Genomic DNA, 19,664 nt, shown 5'->3' on the forward strand with positions numbered 1-19,664 from the left:
CTGTGCCACATCTTTGGAGATGGGAATCCCTTCAAACAAAATATCAAATTTTACAGGAGGTATATCGATGACCTCCTCTTGGTATGGTCAGGCAGACAGTCAGATGTGCCACTTTTCTTGGAATTTCTGAATTCAAACGATTTGAATCTAAAATTCACTTATGAGGTACATAACACGCACATTAATGTTTTGGATCTCACTCTCACAGGTGCTCAAGATGGTGGTGTCTCCATGAGCGTGTATCGTAAACCCATATCTGGGAATACCCTGTTGCATGGCAACAGCAGCCATCCCATACAAATGAGATTCGCTGTTGCCAAAGGACAATTTACCAGATTAAAGAGAAACTGTTCTGACAGAGTTACCTATGACAAAGAAGCTGATTCTCTGTCAGCAAGACTTCGGGAAAGAGGGTATCCTTCACACGATGTTACAAGGGCCAAAAAGTCCCTTGAACATATAGATAGGAAGACACTCTTACAAGATAAACCTAAGAGTGACAGGTCAAAATCGTCCCAAGGAGTGTACTTCGTTACACAGTTCAGCACAGAGTACAACAAAGTATGCAGTATAGTCAAAAAACATTTTGCCTTACTGGCTGCTGATGACAAATTAGTGACTACAGTTGAGAAGGGGCTAAAATGTTCCTATAGAAAAAGTAACACACTAGGGGGTATCCTAGCACCTACAGAACTCAAAAAAATTGAGACTAATCAAAGCTCTTGGTTGAGACACGTTGGGATGTTCAAATGCGGCAGCAGACGTTGCAAACCTTGTGACTTTGTCCAGGTCACCAATAATTTTACGTCTTATATTACTGGCCAAACATTTGACATCAAAACCTGTCTCAACTGCACAGCTAGCAATGTCATATACCTCATTTCTTGTACAGAATGCCATCTGCAGTATGTAGGACTCACCTCTAGAGATATGAACTCCAGATTTAGGAAACACTTGTCATCTTTCAACATAGGAAAAGCCACAACTCCATTGGTACTCCATTTTTATGGTAAACATGGCAATAACCTTACATCATTGAAATGGTGCATCATTGAAAAAGTTGTCCTGCCTAGCAGAGGTGGTAACCTCAGTAAAATATTGGCCAAACGAGAGGCTTTCTGGATGTTTAAACTCGACACCAGAATACCCAAAGGACTTAACTCTAGGTATGATTTAATAAATTACTGGGAATAACTCCAGTTCTTTGTTATCTCCCCTAGGTGTAATGCCTACTTTAAGATAGCCCTTTTTTGCTTGTCATTCTTCTTTTTTATATATTTTTATATTTTATCCCTTTTTTCTTCCTTTTTCATCATATCTTATTAGGCTAGATACAGATGATACCTCTAGTTCACATTTAGTTAATTTTTTTAACTTTATTTATTTGTATTCTATAGTTGCGTTAATATACACATTTTACACTATACCTTATATCATCATGTACATTTTGTGCATGTTCGCACTAGCAGTCCTGATTCTTTTGATGATTATTATTTTTCCATTGTCAGTTACTTTAGCATATTTATTGGGTATTTGAACTTTATTTCACATTATCATTAAGTGGATGTGTATAATACATCATCTCCCTGCATCTTCAGTACCTTTGTCTAATATTTTTGTCCCCTATTTGACATACATTCAGTGTTTTGTCCTCTAACCATCTTATCCGAGTCTATGTTCTAATCAATAATTGTATAGACTTTTGCATATATTTGGACTTTTGCACCATTCATTGCTTATTGTATATATACCAGTTGTGATGTTGTATTTGCTTCACACATACTATATTCAGTTCTTGACACTTCCAAGCGGGCGGGTTGTTTTTCTTTTTCTTTTAAATTTTCCTTTAACCAATGAGAATCAACCTAAGGTGTTAAGATCACCTGTCAGGCACAGCACCTGTATGCTATGATTAAGGCTTCACAGCCGAAACGCGTAAGCCCTGGTGCTGCGCCTGCAAACGTGTCTTTCTGTTTCTCCATGATTTTGTTATTTTAAAGAAGTATTAATCAATAAATTTGTTTATTTTATCGGAGCATCCAGTACTCTTTCTTCTTGATGTTCATTGCTCCAGACCCACTGGTTTGCTGCCGAATCTGAGTTTCTCCAGTCCCCCTTTGCAACTGCCCTGCCCCCCTTCCTCAAAGTTGCCGCTGCTGCAGATTTACCTGCGGATTTACCTGCTGTGCTGGACACCATCGGATTTCCTATCCCTCCCATATACTCACACGGAGGTGGATATAGAGGTGAATGCCGATTTGGATGTTGCTACCCCTTGGAGGTCTGCACGAATTCGGAGTCAGCTTTTAACTGCACAGCGACCTCACTACACACTGCTCAGCACGAGTCAGCCGACAGTCTTTCGTCTTTGTGAGCCGAGGAACCACTAGTTTGAGGTGAGTCTGGCACATGATACGCCAGCGTTCCCTTTGTCTCCCACGATATCTATACATTTATCAACGCTGATACCTGCTTACTTGAGAGTGTGTTTATTAGTGACTTTATCCATTTGCCGTATTGGGGTTCTAGGGCAGTTACATTGTGCAACGAACATTGCTATATATACTTAGCTAGTGTGACCTACCTGTCTGTTATCTTTTCTTGCATATATCGTGTTCTCTCAGGTACTACTGGAGGTACCTTTAGGATACAGCAGGTGTAGTGTTCTCACACTTGGGACTGTTTGAGATCTCTATCACTTTATTAACATGGAGAACCAACTGTCTAATACCAGTCAAGCAAATACAAACAGAGACTTCTTCTCATTAATGCCTGCAACAGCCAGGAGTAATCATCAGTCTGATTACGAACAGATTTTTTCAGACAGCAAGGAGGTCCTCTCACTCAGTTCTCTTTTTGAATTAATGGAGTCCTTACTCCTAAAAGAGTGTAAAGTACAATGGGACGTATGGGCCTTCGACAAATATATGCAAGAAGGCATGATACCCAGAGGACTGAGAGTCTATAAATTTCCTTCCTTTGATGTGGATACCAGCGACAAAGAATTCGTAAAAAATTGGAATGAGGTCCTTTCTGAATGCTCTTCCCGACTGATGTTGATGCTAAGAAGTTATAAATCCAAACAACTGGACACTATCAAAAAAGAGATCATGGACTTACAAGTCGAAATGGACAAACGTATTTCAGACCCTCAATTTGTTAAATTTGATTCTATTCTTAGGGGCATGGTAGCAAGAGGCAAAAGCCTAATAATGGAAAACAAGCATTCCAAATTCCTAAGAGATCGCTCTGATTATCAGAGTGACTCTGTATATATTTGGAATCGCAAGCAAAGGGGAGAATACAGACGCAATCAATTTCCCTCAGGTACACGGAGGGGCAACAGAGGACGTAGAAGACATAGATCCAATTCCAGAAATGTTTCTTTCTCAAGTAGCGATAATGACGGCTCCTCAGATGAGGGTAATAAACTCGCTACGTCTTCTGCTGCCCCTCCTACAACTAGCGACATCCCCATTGCTCAAAACATGCCATCTATTCCTACAGGCATACTCAAAAACAAACAGACATACACACCAGCCCTTGACAATGCACCCATAGTGAGACATAAAGAGCAATACTCACAAGAACATACCAATAATCGTTATACTACAACAAATATGCCTAACGTTCCCCCCACTTTAGTTATACCAAACACCAGTCTAGCCTCCAATGATCTGGAACAGGTTTTTCCACAGGCCCCAGATCAAACACACAATGGAGGATCGACCAAAGTTGGTCAAGCCAGATATCCTCGGAGGGGGAACAAACCACTGAGCAAATACAAATGATTACAAATGTCATTAACCTTTCATCTGTGAATTTAACACCACAACAGCATTCTGTTTTAACTTTAGGCTTAGGCTTTTCACCTACGAGCAGTTTCAATCTTTTTCAAACACTTATAGATGTAAATCGCCTTATAAGAAACTTGACCCTGAAAAAACATTTTTTCAGTACACACACTGCGTCAGCTGAACGAGCCACATCTACACCACCCATGACTAATAACATCAGTGATTTTGCAGAAATGTGTGACGTAGTTGCCCTTCAAACCCTAGCAACTGAGTCTAGCACAGAGACAGATCTCACCAACAGAGGTACCACACTTATGGAGAAATCTAGTTTCTATCCTATCATGAGTAGAGGCCAAATCTTAGAAACTTACCAACAGAGAGTCGAGATGGATTTAATTAAGCTTCACAAAGAAACCAAGAAAGTTAGACAAAACCTTACACTTAAACAGAAAAATGCCCTAGCTGAACTTAGGGGCAATAATCAGATAGTCATACGCCCCGCCGACAAAGGCGGGGCAGTAGTCGTAATGAATAGGAGTGATTATATTGCTGAGGCCAAACGTCAGCTTCACAACACAGACGATTATGAAAAACTTCACAGGGATCCTACCAACATCTTCAAATCACAATTGAAACACATTTTGGATGATGGTAGGGAACAGGGTTTCCTGGATGATAAGACTGCTAAGTATCTTGATGTACAATTTCCAAGGATCCCCTGTTTCCATCATTTTCCAAAAGTGCACAAAAGTATTACACAAGTACAAGGCAGACCCATTGTGAGTGGGATTGACTCCCTTTTGGAGCACCTCTCACAGTGGGTAGACTCGATTTTACAACCTATGGTACTATCTTTAGTATCATATGTTCGCGACACAAAACATATAATTAATATTTTGGAGACGTTTCAATGGAAGGATGAATATGCATGGTTAACCATAGATGCAGTAGCCCTGTATTCATCTATACCTCATACACAAGGCCTGCAAGCAATTTCCTCCTTCCTCCAAAATTACAGTGACCTATCCCAAGAGTTCCAAAATTTTATTATCATTGTAATTGAGTTCCTTCTCACACACAATTTTTTCAGGTTTGAGGGGGATTTCTATCTCCAGAGATGTGGCACAGCCATGGGAGCCAAGTTTGCTCCCTCGTACGCCAACCTTTACCTGGGTTGGTGGGAGCTGTGCCACATCTTTGGAGATGGGAATCCCTTCAAACAAAATATCAAATTTTACAGGAGATATATCGATGACCTCCTCTTGGTATGGTCAGGCAGACAGTCAGATGTGCCACTTTTCTTGGAATTTCTGAATTCAAACGATTTGAATCTAAAATTCACTTATGAGGTACATAACACGCACATTAATTTTTTGGATCTCACTCTCACAGGTGCTCAAGATGGTGGTGTCTCCATGAGCGTGTATCGTAAACCCATATCTGGGAATACCCTGTTGCATGGCAACAGCAGCCATCCCATACAAATGAGATTCGCTGTTGCCAAAGGACAATTTACCAGATTAAAGAGAAACTGTTCTGACAGAGTTACCTATGACAAAGAAGCTGATTCTCTGTCAGCAAGACTTCGGGAAAGAGGGTATCCTTCACACGATGTTACAAGGGCCAAAAAGTCCCTTGAACATATAGATAGGAAGACACTCTTACAAGATAAACCTAAGAGTGACAGGTCAAAATCGTCCCAAGGAGTGTACTTCGTTACACAGTTCAGCACAGAGTACAACAAAGTATGCAGTATAGTCAAAAAACATTTTGCCTTACTGGCTGCTGATGACAAATTAGTGACTACAGTTGAGAAGGGGCTAAAATGTTCCTATAGAAAAAGTAACACACTAGGGGGTATCCTAGCACCTACAGAACTCAAAAAAATTGAGACTAATCAAAGCTCTTGGTTGAGACACGTTGGGATGTTCAAATGCGGCAGCAGACGTTGCAAACCTTGTGACTTTGTCCAGGTCACCAATAATTTTACGTCTTATATTACTGGCCAAACATTTGACATCAAAACCTGTCTCAACTGCACAGCTAGCAATGTCATATACCTCATTTCTTGTACAGAATGCCATCTGCAGTATGTAGGACTCACCTCTAGAGATATGAACTCCAGATTTAGGGAACACTTGTCATCTTTCAACATAGGAAAAGCCACAACTCCATTGGTACTCCATTTTTATGGTAAACATGGCAATAACCTTACATCATTGAAATGGTGCATCATTGAAAAAGTTGTCCTGCCTAGCAGAGGTGGTAACCTCAGTAAAATATTGGCCAAACGAGAGGCTTTCTGGATGTTTAAACTCGACACCAGAATACCCAAAGGACTTAACTCTAGGTATGATTTAATAAATTACTGGGAATAACTCCAGTTCTTTGTTATCTCCCCTAGGTGTAATGCCTACTTTAAGATAGCCCTTTTTTGCTTGTCATTCTTCTTTTTTATATATTTTTATATTTTATCCCTTTTTTCTTCCTTTTTCATCATATCTTATTAGGCTAGATACAGATGATACCTCTAGTTCACATTTAGTTAATTTTTTGAACTTTATTTATTTGTATTCTATAGTTGCGTTAATATACACATTTTACACTATACCTTATATCATCATGTACATTTTGTGCATGTTCGCACTAGCAGTCCTGATTCTTTTGATGATTATTATTTTTCCATTGTCAGTTACTTTAGCATATTTATTGGGTATTTGAACTTTATTTCACATTATCATTAAGTGGATGTGTATAATACATCATCTCCCTGCATCTTCAGTACCATTGTCTAATATTTTTGTCCCCTATTTGACATACATTCAGTGTTTTGTCCTCTAACCATCTTATCCGAGTCTATGTTCTAATCAATAATTGTATAGACTTTTGCATATATTTGGACTTTTGCACCATTCATTGCTTATTGTATATATACCAGTTGTGATGTTGTATTTGCTTCACACATACTATATTCAGTTCTTGACACTTCCAAGCGGGCGGGTTGTTTTTCTTTTTCTTTTAAATTTTCCTTTAACCAATGAGAATCAACCTAAGGTGTTAAGATCACCTGTCAGGCACAGCACCTGTATGCTATGATTAAGGCTTCACAGCCGAAACGCGTAAGCCCTGGTGCTGCGCCTACAAACGTGTCTTTCTGTTTCTCCATGATTTTGTTATTTTAAAGAAGTATTAATCAATAAATTTGTTTATTTTATCGGAGCATCCAGTACTCTTTCTTCTTGATGTGCACACATAAATACACACATATATCTACACACATACAAATACACACACGTACATTTGCGCCCTTCTCCATCCAACAATATTCATATGCATATATTGTTTTGCTATGCATATAGACTAGCCTTAACACTTTGTTTCAGATCTCAAATCACAATAGCTTTTTCAGTGCTATTATATGTTGCACTCTAATACAAGACATAACTCACCACTTGTAATATGAGCTTTGATATTGCACCATTAACAATCCATTGAAATTATAATGTCGGGCAAGTAAAAAAAAATATTACCATTCCAAATTGTACACTATTTATAATGCAAGGTTGCAATATGGATAGCACACCCTGTATTATCGATTGTGCTCCACTAATAAGCATTTTATATTGCATTGTCAAAGTGCTCCATATCGTCATGTCCCTTTAAGAAGTCACTTGCTCATGCAATAATAAAAAAAGATTGCTTTAATAATGTGCACTCAAATTTATTATATAAAATGAGTTCCATGCCTTTGTAAGAGCTCATCATTATCCTTGTATTTAGATTATCAGACAGCTTAGAAGTGGACCATGGCTGACATCCAGTCTGAATGATTAATTACACCATGAACACTGGACTAGAATCAGGAGTTTTGACTTAAGCTCAGCTACTGACTTGCAGGCTCATCTCCTCACGTAAACAGCAGAGACAAGCATTTCCGCTACATGCTGGAAACACTTTATGAATTTCTTTCTGCTTCAATAACTTTAATTCTTAAATAGGGAATCACTATCCATTACCTGATGAAATAGATTGTTCTACCAAGGAAATTAGTCAAAGAGACAGTTTGATGGGCTGTTGTTAGCAGCATCAACCAGCGCTAACAAAGGCATGAGTTAAATTTGCCAATTGCTGTGAAATGGGAAGAATATGTTTTGGAAGTCATTAATAACGGTGTCATCAGTGGAATTCAAGTATGTTATCATCTTTAGCCATGTTCTGCATTAAAAATAGATTTATAAAAATGAAACCGACAAAAGCTTTTGTTTTTTATTTCATTTCAGAAACAGCTTAATAAAATAAGTCACACAAAAATAATAACTTTCCAACAATAAAAACGAATTTCTTTAAACTGAATTTGAAAGCAGCTAACATTCAAATTAATGTCCACTACCTCAATCTTCTTTTATCTTACCATTTCTGAAAAAAATAGTTGATTGATATAAAAAAAATGATTTAGTATTTCTCCAACCAAAATACATGATTTGCACTATTAAACGGACATGAAACCCAAATTGTATCTTTCCTGATTCACATAGAGCTGCAATTCTAAGCAACTTTCTCATTTATTTCTATTATCACATTTTCTCAGGGATGTGCACATGTATGGATCACTATATGGCAGCAGTTTTGCAAGAATGTTCCTGCCATGTAGTGATACAGACACCTACCTAAGTATCTCTTCAACAACGAATACTATGAGAACAAAAACTTTTATTACAATTGTATCCTCTGTCTGAATCACAAAATACAATTTTTGGGTTTTGTATCCCTTTAAATGTACAAAATAAGTTTGTTGGTACATAATTTAACTACTATGAAATAATGAAACTAAAAATACCTATTAGGGGGATATATTTTTAAATATGTTAATGTCATGTCACAATTAATAGAGGAGCCAACTAGAAATAAAGATATACTTTATTTAGTGCTATCAAATAATACAGAAATAATATTGATACATAACAGTGATCATAACATGGCCACATTTGAAATAAACTTCCAAAAGCAGTATTACAAGGATTCAACCAAAATGTTTAATTTTAAGTAAGCAACATTCAATGATTTAAGGAAATGAATGGAGCAAATTATTCTCAAATAAAAACACAGAGGATAGAGGGTATGTCCGGGTAGCGACCCAAGATGGGCACAACTACATGAGCTGTGTTGGAGATACCATGTAATCCATTGATTACTATATTCATCTCAAAATATTTCAGTTTACAACTATCATATTTTGATGCACAACTGCACGGAGAACAAATCTATAAAAATATTTGACAGCTTAGTGTCTATATGACCCATGCACCATGAACCAGATGGCTGAGGCCTAAGACGGCGGCCTACTTCAACCTCAGCACAAGCCCTTCCCCAGGGTAGTTTTAGCGCAGCCAGATTCGGACAGCTATTTATATACAAAACAGCATCACTTGGTTCAGTTCCCTACAAATTATCTTTCTTTGGAGCGGTTGGAGTTATAACTTCCAAAATATGAATGTAATAAGGGACATTTTGGCATTACCTACAATACACAACCACTGCACCGACCTTAGATAAACTCCTGACCGAAAAGGAGTGCAGGTTACCACAGGCTTTCTAGACAATTTCAAATAGCCACATGCCTCTCATAATTAAAGAAGATTTTTCAATATATACAGTAGCCGCGGCACTGAGAACTCTGATACAGGAAGTTGCTAAAGTTGAATATTCATAGGGGATGTCCCACGAGATGAAAATGGGATACAGAGGAAAGCCCTCATTCTTAGATTCAGGCATCTGACAACAGGAGCAAGTGCTTCTGAATCCAGCCCCTATACTACAGACACATAAGACTGACAGAGGCCTTATATTATGGCTGACAGCTGCCTGCTCCTTCGACATGGACCCATACTCTGCACAGGACACTTTAATCTCAAAAATGCCTTCACAAAACCCTATAAGTGAGTTCATCAGATCACAACACAAGAAAACAGTAGATCTTACCATATACATAGAACATTGTAAAGAGTCCTTTATCCACTACAGAAATATTAAGTACGGTACTGTTCATGTTCAAACTTTTCTACTCTTTTATATCCATATCTGACAGAGAAGGAATAGGGTAATAAGAACCCGGACTACGTAATAAATCGCTTCCTCTCATATTACAGGCAGCTTTCTATATTGATCTATAATATTCGCCATACGAAGGAACTTTATTGCATTATAACCATTTTATCTGCTATCCTGTTTTAAACAGTTCTTAACTTGAAGTTGAGACTAGGAGGCTTGTGGGCCCATGTTTCTGGTGAGTCTTCAGACTCGCCAGAAACAGCAGTTATGAAGCAGCGGTCTAAAGACCGCTGCTCCATAACCCTGTCCGCCTGCTCTGAGCAGGCGGACAGGAATCACCACAATTCAACCCGATTGAGTATGATCGGGTTGATTGACACCTCCCTGCTGGCGGCCCATTGGCCGTGAGTCTGCAGGGGGCGGTGTTGCACCAGCAGTTCTTGTAAGCTGCTGGTGCAATGCTGAATTCGGCCCCTTAAGGTTATTTCTTTTTTGCTGAATTTTTTATGTTCAGAACATATCATTATAAAAGTCAAAGAAATACAATACAAAGAAAATAGTATTCATCATTCCAAATGTATAAGTAGTGTAACAAAGCAAGCTAAAGAGCAATCAAATTAGACAAAATTTAACATGAAAACGTTATTGCAAAAGGATTCTAGGACAAACCCGAAAATGTTTTTTAAGTATATAAATGGCAAAACATTTAAGAAGGAAAATATAGGTACATTAAAATGTGAGACAGGTGTCATGATTAATAGTGACCAGGGAAAGGCTGAGGTACTTAACCAGTTCTTTTCTTCAGTATACACAAGAGAGGAACCAATGGGACAGACATTGAAATGAATGAGAATTTACAAGCCCATACCAATAGCTGAATAATCTCTAGATGACATCATTTAAAAAAAGGATAATATCAAGGTAAATAAAGCTCCAGGTCCAGATGGAATATATCCAAGGGTTCTAAGATAACTGTCCTAGCCAAGCCTCTGTGTGTCTTGGGGGTGTAAAGTACAACAAATTTAAAAAAAATGCAAATGTTAAAGCACTATATATCACATTATAACAGCGGTTCTCAACCATTCTAGTGCCGCGACCCTTTGATAAAATTTCGAAATTTGTGGCGACCCCTAACAATATCGAATCAATATCAAATACAATACACGACTTCCGTTTATAAACTTTTTAAAAACTTTTTAAAATATTAAAACAAAGCGTAACAACGGTAACATAACAGTGTTAATTAGACACCACTAATCAAAAAAACATACGTAAGCGTCAGTGCGAAGGCTGGGGTTGCTACTTTCTCACCAGATCAGAAATTCTCGGGGCAGTCTTTGCAAGAGCACAATGAAGATCATCACCTGCATCAAGTCTACTTCTGTATTTAGACTTGATAACCAACAAGCTTGAAAAGCCTGTTTCACAAAGATATGTTGTTGGAAGAAGGCGCAACACAATCTCAGACAGAACAGGATATGACTGCAAACACTTGATCCAAAACTCATTAACTGTCATTGAAGGGAAATCATTTTTTGCTTCATCGCTGGTAATGAGTTCAATAAACTCCTCTTGTGCTTTCTCAGGAACATCTTCAACTTTGAATGTGAATGGACTTCTAGCAAGTGCAAACGGGGTGTCAGGTAAGTTTAGAAAGTATGATGAAATTTCGTCAGCAAGCATTTGCAAGTGTTCTTTGACAGAAATTATTATTGTGATCCTTTTGTCAAGTAATGGCATTTTCCTCAAAGAAAACAGATAAGTTGGGCAACATGTAAATTCTATTTTCATCCAATTTTTTTTGCCAAAGTTGAAGTTTCATTTGGAATGATCGGATCTTTTCAGACAAATTGAGGCATGTTGCATTTGGTCCTTAAAGTGATAAATTTAACTTGTTCAAGATTGCAAAGATGTCAACCAAGTAAGCTATTTTCTGCAGTTTATTTTCATTACTAAAAATTGCTTCGAACTGCGGCTTTGCTTTCTGATTAAAAAAAACGTTTTTAATTCATCACGAAGATCAAAAACACGTTTTATAACTTTTCCTCTTGATAACCATCTCACATCAGTGTGAAATAACAGAACATTATTGGATGCATCCAATTCATTACAATTTTTAGAAAACAGTTGACTGTTTAAAGCACTTGCTTTAACAAAATGTACGGCACTTACAACGCTTTTCATTACGTCTTGTAACTCTTGTGGCAGCGTCTTTGCTGCTAACATTTGTCGATGAATCATACAGTGAGTTCTGATGGCTTTTGGTGACTCATTCAATACCAAACGTTAAAATCCAGACTGACATCCGAGCATAGCTAGAGCACCATCTGTGCTAACACCACAAACCTTTTCCCAAGAGATCTCATGCTTTTCCACGCACAGTAGTTGTCATTTCAAGAGGTTTGCAAAAAAGAAACTTATCCTTAAAGAAGCCATCATTAATGTACCTCATGTAAACCAGTAATTGAGAAATCTGTAGCTTCATCCAGCTGGATGCTAAATATTCCAAGTGGAGCAGATTTAATTTCCTGGATTACCTGTGGAATAATTTCAGCAGACATGTCATTATTCATATTATTATTATTATTATTATCAGGTATTTGTAGAGCGCCAACAGGTTCCACAGCGCTATGAACATGGGTGGTATATAAAAAAACGATTACAGGGATCAAATGGGGAGAGAGGGTCCTGCCGAGAGTTGCACTGTTGTAGTCGGCTCTTATGAAGGTGAACTACAAACAGCTGGGCTCATAGGCTTATATACTATGGGGTTTTAGGGGATAGCAGTGGAGATAGGAAGGTTAGTGTAGGTTGTAAGCGTCCTTGAATAGTAGAGTCTTCAGGGAGCACTTGAAGCTTTTAAACTAGGGGAGATTCTTATGGAGCGTGGCAGAGAGTTCCATAAGATGGGAGCTAGTCTAGAGAAATCTTGTAGACGGGAATGTGAGGAGGTAACAAGAGAGGAGGAGAGTAGGAGATCATGAGCGGAGCGAAGAGGATGGGAGGGAGAGTATCTGGAGACAAGGTCTGAGATGTAGGGGGGAGCAGTGCAATTGAGGGCTTTGTGTGTCAGAGTGAGAATTTTGTGTTTAATCCTGGAGGCAAGAGGAAGCCAGTGAAGGGATTGGCAGAGAAGTGTGGCAGATGAAGAGCGGCGTGCAAGGAAGATGAGCCTGGCAGAGGCATTCATTATGGATTGTAAAGGAGCTAGGCGGCAGCTAGGGAGACCAGAGAGGATAGAGTTGCAGTAGTCAAGGCGGGAAAGGATGAGAGAGTGAATTAAAATCTTTGTTGTGTCTTGTGTAAGGAAATGTCTAATTTTAGCGATGTTTTTAAGGTGGAAGCCGAGTCAAGTGTGACCCCAAGACATTGGGCATGTGAGGTTGGGGTAATGATGGAGTTGTCAACAGTTATAGAGACATGGGGGGGTGGAGATTTTGGAAGAAGAGGGGGAAATAAGGATCTCAGTTTTGGAGAGATTTAGCTTGAGGTATTTCTGGTGCAGAGAGGTAGATTTGGGTATCGTCGGCATACAAATGATAATGAAACCCGTGGGACTTTATTAAGGAACCTATTAAGGTCGTGTAGATTGAGAAGAAAAGGGGACCAAGGACAGAGCCTTGCGGTACCCCAACAGAAAGTGGTAACGGGGTAGAGGATACCCCAGAGAAGGCTACACTAAAGGTACGGTTAGACAGATAGGAAGAGAACCAAGTGAGAGCTGTGTCACAGATGCCGAAGGATTGGAGGGTATGAAGCAAAAGAAGGTGGTCGACAGTATCAAAGGCTGCAGACAGATCAAGGAGGATAAATAGAGAGAAGTGGCCTTTTGATTTTGCTGTAAGTAGGTCATTGGTAACCTTAACAATTGCTGTCTCTGTTGAGTGAAGGGGCTAAATCCAGATTACAGTGGATCAAGGAGGGAGTTTAATGTAAGGAAATGGGATAGACGTGCATATACTAGCTTTCCAAGAAGCTTTGAGGCAAGAGGAAGTAGGGAAATAGGGCAGTAGTTGGATGGGGAGGTTGGATCCAGAGAATAGGTGTGACTAATGCATATTTAAAATATGTGGGAACTATACCTGTGCTGAGGGAGAGGTTGAAGATGTGTGTGATTATAGGGGTAAGGGTAGAAGAGAGGGAGGGGAGTAGTTGTGAGGGGATGGGGTCGAGGGGACAGGTAGTGAGGTGAGAGGATAGTATAAGGGCAGAAACTTCATTCTCTGTAAAATTTATGGGGGTTTTGGATGATTGTGAGCTTTTGAGGAGATGTGAGACTGGTAGTATGTTGCGAGCTGATTTAATTTCTGATGGAGTCAATTTTGTTGTTGAAGTAGCTGGCAACATTTTCGGCTAAGAGAAAAGTTGTGGTGGGAGGTGGGGGTGGGCGGAGAAGAGTATTGAATGTTGAGAACAGACATTTTGGGTTTGAAGAAAGAGTAGAGATAAGAGTAGAGAAGTAATGTTGCTTATATAGATTAAGGGCAGCAGAGTAAGAGTTCAAGATGAACTTATAGTGAAGAAAGTCAGAAGAACTCCGAGATTTCCTCCAGTGTCACTCAGCAGTATGAGAACTTCTGCGTAGGTACTGTGTCAGAGGATTATGCCAGGGCTGAGGATGAGTGTATGTTTTCGGAGCTATGGTAGGTGGGGCCAGGTTATCAAGGGCCGATGTAAGGGTGGAGTTATAGTGGCAGATGGATTCATCAGGACAGGAAAAGGAGGGTATGGGAGAGAGAAGAGGTTCGAGAGAGCTAGCGAGCTGTTGCTGATCTAATGACTTGATTCTTCTGTGAAGTTTAGTGTGAGGGGTAGAAGGAGGGAGAGTTGTAGGGAGGGAGGTGATGGTACAAGTGAGGAGGTGGTGGTTAGAAAGAGGAAAAGGTGAGTTTGTGAAGTTTGAAATAGTGCATCGATAAGTGAAAATCAGATCAAGGCAGTGACCATCTTTGTGAGTGTGAGAGTCAGTCCATTGTGACAGGCCGAAAGAGGAAGTGAGTTGTAGAAGTTGTTTTGCAGAGGAGGCAGAGGGATTATCAACAGGGAGGTTGAAGTCACAGAGAATGAGATCAGGGGTATCCGAGGAAAGGAAGTAAGGTAGCCAGGCGGAAAAGTGAACTAGAGTTGCGGAACCAGGGCGGCAGTATATGACTGCAACGCGTATAGAGAGGGGAGAGAATAAGCAAATCATGTGTGTTTCGAATGAAGAAAATATGAGGGAAGAGAAGGGAAGTATTTGTTGAAAGGTGCAACAAGAGAAAAGTGAAATACCAACACCACCTCCTTGTCTATTGTCAGACCTAGGAGTGTGGCTGAAGTGGAGACCCCCATGTGACAGTGCAGCAGTGGAAGCACTGTGTGAAGGAGAGAGCCAGGTTTCTGGGAGAGCCAGAAGATTGATAGAGTGGGAGATAAAGAGGTCATGGATAGAAGTGAGTTTGTTGCAAACAGAGCGAGAGTTCCATAGTGCACAAGTGAAGGGGGTGCTGGTTTTAGATGCAAGAGGAATAAGATTAAGGTTTCCAGAGTTTTGTTTTTGAAGTCTATTGAAGGGCACACATGGGTGTGCAGGGCAGGGAAGTTGTGGGGGACCAGGATTAGGGGAGATGTCGCAGGCAGCTAGTATGAGCAAGAGGAAGAGTGACATGAGATGAGATGCGGATTTGCAGTAGTGACACTGTTTTTGTGATGAGTTGCAGGGGGTAGAGAGAGTCTTTAGGAATGTGTGAAGTTCATGAATACAAAAGTAAGGTAAGGTTAAGAGAGATGGGCTAATGAGCAATGCAGGTGGTGAGGTGTAAGGAGTAACTGAGTAAAGTAGTTTGTTAAACAGACAAAAGGTGGCAAAAATGGATATTAAGATATTGTGCATTTTTTACAAAATAGTAGTAAATAAACTCAGTATAAAAAACAGAACTTGCCTTATCCCTTGTCCAATCCTTGTCCAATCCTTGTCCAATCCTTGTCCAATCCTTGTATAATTTGTTGTGCCTCACTTATAAATGTTCACTTAAGAGATGTGAACAGATGATCTTACAATCTTGCTATCTAACCTACATTGCTAGCCCCTGCATTGCTTTCCCCATAGCAGTGTTAAATTTATAGGCTAGAGCATTCAGCTGAATGCAATAAATTAGGTAATGACCTGATCAAAGACAGTCAAAAAGCCAATTGGGGGAAATTGATTCAGGGTGAGATAAGTTAAAAATAACAGACAATAGAATTTGGGGGAGGCTGTGGTTAAACCAATAGTGAAATTATAAATTTAGGAATTAAAACAAGTATTTGCAAGGTTTGAACATCACATAGATAAAGGCAAGATATCAGCAGGGTAAATACATAATTAATTTTACAGACAAATGCAAAAATAGAGGCTTGCAATACAGTTGACACAAAAAAACGGAAAATTGGCAGGATTTGAATGCAGGGATCAATTCACATACCAAAGAGAGACTTGTAGTACAAATGACACAAAAAACAGGGAAATTGGCAGGATTTGAATGCTTGGATCAATTCACATACCAAAGAGAGACTTGTAGTACAAATGACACAAAAAACAGGGAAATTGGCAGGATTTAAATGCAGGGATCAATTCACATACCTGAAAGCAGAAGAGAGAGTCAGTTAACTCAGCATTCCTTAGCAGATTTCAATAGGCAGTTTGTTATTTAGTAAACAGCAGTGTGGTGAGTATTGAGTATAATTCTTGTATAATTCTTTGTGTCTCACTTATAAATGTTCACTAGACTTATGCGTGGTGCAAAAATTTGTTTTGGTTCGTTTCGGATCGATTCGGATGTTTTCGAATTTCGTTTTCGGATCGATTCGAATTTGGATACGTTCAAATGCATTTGTTTCGGATTCGTTCAGATTCATTCGGATTTGAATAAATTCGGATGTATTCGGATGTATTTGGTTCGGATTTGATTCGTAAATTCGAAAGTTCGGTATGTGTTAGGTGGGATGTGCTGTGTATTAGACTAGTATTATGTACTGTAATATTAGGTGTAACCCATAGCAGAGTGATATAACCTAATATACAGTACAATACTAGTGTAATTGTAATTAGTCCATGGCCATCCAAATGTTACAAATAAATCCGAACTAATTCGGATTTATTCGTTAGATTCGGTGTTACGGTAATTCGGAAATTTGAATTGATCCGAATCTCCGAATTTGACAAATTCGTCCAAATTTAAATTCGGAACGAAACGAAACGCACATGTCTAATGTTCACTTAAGAGATGTGAACAGATGATGTTACACTATTGCTACACTATTGCTATCATCTATTCTTCTGTTGACAGTGTCGTTAGATAAGGAAATTGCAATTAATTTGTAACAAATTCAGCTTGAATCATAACTCGAACAATGTCTTTGACTGCTGGCAACAGCAGTTCCTCTGCAATGGTGTGAGGTTTCCTAGCTTTGGCAATTCTGAGAGCCACCAAATATGAAGCTTCAACGGCTGCTAGGTTTTGTTGGTTGTACTTGCCGCCAGTATCAAGTCTGCTTTTCTTGACACCATCAGGCTTGTTATTAAAATACTGGGTATCCTTGCCAGCGAAACTTGGATGCTTGCTATCAAAATTACGTTTCAGTTTGTTGGGCTTCATATAACACATAACACATTGCGATTTCTCAATTCCTACTGCAACTATTGAAGTAAAACCATACTTTAAAAAATATTCACTATATTTTCTTTTCTTAACCGTCTTCTCTCTATGATCCATTATCATTGGCTCACTAATAAAACATTTATTTATGGCAGCCATAAAGCATAAAGTTAATGCTTTAATAATTTCTGATCTTGATGTTTATGCTTTAAAAATTTACTTTTTAAGTCCCTGCAATGGTGAATGTTACATAAGGCGGGCGGTTCGATATACCATAATCATCAAATGGTGTCGTAATAAATTTCCCATTTTTTAACTGTTTACAATACATTACATTATTACGGCGTAATGTATTGTAAATGTAAACAGTTAAAAATAGGAAAGTTACGTGAATTGAAGTTTGAGGTATGATTAAATTGTCTGCCAACATATGACAATTATAGTAAGAAACTACTAAATGACAAAAAAACAAATTTGTGATGGTTTTAGGCGACCCCTGGCAAATCGTCATTTGACCCCCGATAGGGTCACAACCCACGGGTTGAGAACCCCTGCATTCTAACAAGCTATGAAAAAGGCCTGGAGACTGTCATGTCCTCTTACTTTAAAGCCCAGAAGCCCCTCTTTAAAAAAGGCCCCTTTATTAGTGATCACTATGGTTAATACAGTGATCACCTGGCGTGAATAAATGTTCAATTAATTGAGCAGAAGCTCATGGTAACCCCTACATGCAAATTTTATATATATATATATATCCTATCATATAAAGTGTGTTTGTCCGAAGCTGTGATGCGCAGTAGAGACACACACCTGGCCTTCAACACACTGATCTGGTAGGCATCTGGGGACAACCAGGTGTGAGGGGGCGTGACCAAGCGTGACGTGGACGGGGCTGGTCGGGGCCGGGCATGACGTGACGTGGGCGGGGCCGGAAGGGGCCGTGCGGACAACGTGAGAGAGCGCAAAAGAGGGGGGATAGAAAGCAAAAGAGGGGGGATATAGAGAGAAAAAAAAGGGGATAGAGAGAGTAAAAGAGAGGGAGAGAGACAGCAAAAGAGAGGGGGTAGGGAGAGCAAAAGAAAAGGGAGAGAGAGAGAGAGAGAGAGAGAGAGAGAGAGAGAGAGAGAGAGAGAGAGAGAGAGCAAAAGAGGGGAGATAGAGGGAGCAAAAGAGAGGGAGAGAGACAGCAAAAGAGAGGGGGGATAAAGGGGAGAGAGCAAAAGAGAGGGGAGAGCAAAAGAGAGGGGGGAGAGCGCAAAAGAGGGGAGAGAGAGACAGAGAGAGAGAGCAAAAGAGAGGAGGAGAGAAAGAGCAAAAGAGAGGGGATGAGAGACAGCAAAAGAGAGGGGGAAAGAGAGCAAAAGAAAAGGGAGAAAGAGAGCAAAAGAGGGGGGATAAAGAGAGCATAAGAGAGGAGGGGGGAGAGAGAGAGCAAAAAAGAGAGGGGAGAGAGAGAGCATAATAGAGGAGGGAGAGAGAGAGAGCAAAAGAGAGTGGGAGAGAAAGAGCAAAAGAGAGGGGGTGAGAGACAGCAAAAGAGAAGGGGAGAGAGAGCAAAAGAGGGGGGATAGAGAGAGCAAAAGAGAGAGGGGAGAGAGAGAGAGCAAAAGAGAGGGGGAAGACAGAGCAAAAGAGGAGGGATAGAGAGTGCAAAAGAGGGGGGATAGAGAGAAAAATAGAGGGAGAGAGGCAGCAAAAGAGAGGGGGGAGAGCAAAAGAAAGGAGGGAGAGAGAGCAAAAGAGAGGGAGAGAGACAGCAAAAGAGAGGGGGAGAGAGAGCAAAAGAGAGGGGGAGAGAGTGCAAAAGAGAGGGGGGGGAGAGTGCAAAAGAGAGGGGGAGAGAGAGCAAAAGAGAGGGAGAGAGAGAGCAAAAAAGAGGGGGGAGAGCACAAAAGAGAGGGGAAGAGAGAGCGCAAAAGAGAGGGAGGAAAAGAGAAGGGGAGAGAGAGCAAAAGAGAGGGGGGAAAGAGAGAACAAAAGAGAGGGGATAGAGAGCAAAAGAGAGTGGAGAGAGAGAGCAAAAGAGAGGGGAGAGAGGGCAAAAGAGAGGGGAGATAGAGAGAGCAAAAGAGAGGGAGGGAGACAGCAAAAGAGAGGGGGAGAAAGGGTAGAGAGAGAGCAAAAGAGAGGGGAGAGAGAGCAAAAGAGAGGAGGGAGAGCACAAAAGAGGGGAGAGAGAGAGTGTGCAAAAGAGAGGGGGAGA

The 19,664-nt window shown here is 39.9% G+C and overlaps 1 pseudogene; it reads right to left on the reverse strand.

Moving 5' to 3' along the window:
* Window positions 1-11,123: 11,123 nt before the first annotated feature.
* On the reverse strand, window positions 11,124-17,578 carry LOC128641113 (zinc finger BED domain-containing protein 5-like; annotated as a pseudogene).
* Window positions 17,579-19,664: the final 2,086 nt, after the last annotated feature.

The sequence above is a fragment of the Bombina bombina genome, chromosome 1 (genome assembly GCF_027579735.1).
Source record: "Bombina bombina isolate aBomBom1 chromosome 1, aBomBom1.pri, whole genome shotgun sequence".
NCBI lineage: Eukaryota > Metazoa > Chordata > Amphibia > Anura > Bombinatoridae > Bombina > Bombina bombina.